We start from the raw sequence: 2,316 nt of genomic DNA, 5'->3' as shown, positions 1-2,316 counted from the left end.
TAGTACAAGACATCTCCATATACTTATCACCTACTTTCTAAATGTATCACCACATTTGCTTTATCTCCCCTTTCTTTCTTTTTGGAATTACAAAAAAAAATTTCTTTCAGATTTCAAATAGCTTGGCAATTCACTCCTTATACCTCAGTATTATGGCTTTCATTTGCTGTTCTTCATTCTTGTTTAATTGTGAGGAATATAGAGTAGCTAACAAGATTTCTTATTCCAAGTCATCCTGGCGCTAAGAAGACACTCTCTATGATTAGTTCTTATGCTCCATCTTGGGAGTGAATCAGTGTATAGCGATTTAGGGAAGACCTGGTAGAAGCTTCCTCTATCTAAATTAATCAAAAATAGTCTGTTTGCAAAGCACTACGTTCACTATTTTAATGTCATCTCACCTGAGACCATGCCAAATGACCAACTGGGGTCTCCAGCAGAAGGATAGCAAGGGAAAATAACAGGCTATAGCAATGAAGTCGATGTGTATGTTACCTCGGGCTAGGGGAACAGGAGAGCAGGGACAGGGCTTTTTTTTCTCCTTACCACCATCTAAAAATCATTCTGTTTAATGTGGGGAAAACTAGACATCAAGAAGATGAGCGCTCCCTTTTTCTTTACATTTTTAATGTAATAGATTAATGATATTCTTCTATAATTAGAAATAAGTGTTTAAAATAATGAAAAAATGAAGAGAAGATGTGCTGTTGCTATTTCAGGTGGATTTGGTAATATAATAAATATCCAAACCAATAAAAAGGGAACACTCACAGCTTTCTCATACATCCAAATACCAGGCAGCATTTTCATTGTCATAAAGTGTCAGTAGGCTGTCAAGGTGGAGGCAACTGTGTCCTTTAAAATTATGGTTCATGAAATTATTACGTATATAAGCATATAGGTGATATATGAATATGACTTTTTATCCATCTTCTTTTATAGCTTTTTGACAAAAATTAGAGGTTCAAGAAAGAGAAAAAGCCATTATTACTCCATACCTATTTTTACCTTCTGAGGACATATAAGTACTTTTGAGTGTCATATTTACATGTTATTAACACAATGAAACTACTCTTGAAGAAAATAATGCAAATGTCAGGATAGTAAGATAATGAAATTTTATCTTTGCTTTTCTAACACAGTATGGGAAGACATAAAAACACACTAATATAATTAAGAAGTCAGAAAACTCAATATACAAATATAAATTATGATTACTCTCTTTAAAATAAATTAGAAGTGACCATGAAAATACCTATCCTTTCTAAACAGTGTACAGATGGATATGCCCAAAGGAAAGGGCTGCATTGACAGGTCTCTTGAGCCCTCATCCAAGTCTACAGGCATTGGAATTGTAAAATATTTTACATAGGTTGTTTTACACAGATTTGGGCAACCACCACTCTTCCAATAAGAATTAATATTTTAAATGACATATATTTCTATACCATCTTAAATTTTTTTTACAAATCAGAATCATCAGAATTATAATTAAATATGTTGGTTTCTGATCCTATATAAGAAACTATTCAAGGTGAAAGATGAATCTAGTAGTATTGTGTTTTATTTTTTTCATTTTGGGCTATATTCAATCCATGTTGAGATGGCTTATTAATGGCCAAGATGATCAAGGAGGCCTTAATTTGAGTTCTGATGTTGGAGAGATATATTGAAAGTACTGTACACTGCCAGAAGAACAAACAAATCTGGAAGAAGTACAGTCAGAATGCTCCTTAGAAGCCAGGATGGTAAGACTTAGTCTCTCATTCTTTGGGCATGTTATCAGGAGGGACCAGTCCTTGCAGAAGGACAATATGCTTGGTAAAGTGGCAGCTCATCCAAAAAGAGGAAGACCCCCACCCCCACCCAGTGAGATGGAATGGCACAGTGGCAGCAGCAATGGGCTCAAGCATAACAACTGTGAGAATGCCACAGGACTGGGCAGTGTTTCCTTCTGTTGTACATAAAGTTGCTATGGGTCAGAACTGGCTCAGCAGCACCTAACAACAACCATTTTTTTGTTCATGTTCAATCTATAGACATATATCTGAACATGTTGGTTATTAAAGTGACAGTAAAAGAAAAAGGTAAAAATGGATGTCAGAAGAAACACTGAAACTTGCTCTCCAGCAGAGAGATGCTAAAGCAAATGCAAGAAATGAGGAGGTCCAAGAACTGAACAGAAAATGTCAAAGATCAGCTCGAGAAGATAATGCCAAATATTACAACAAAATGTGCAAAGATCTGGAGTCAGTAAACCAAAAAGGAAGAACATGCTCAACATTTCTCAAGCTGGGGGAACTGAAGAAAAAAAAA

The sequence above is a fragment of the Chrysochloris asiatica genome, unplaced genomic scaffold (assembly GCF_000296735.1).
Source record: "Chrysochloris asiatica unplaced genomic scaffold, ChrAsi1.0 scaffold00011, whole genome shotgun sequence".
NCBI lineage: Eukaryota > Metazoa > Chordata > Mammalia > Afrosoricida > Chrysochloridae > Chrysochloris > Chrysochloris asiatica.
This window is presented reverse-complemented; position numbering follows the sequence as displayed.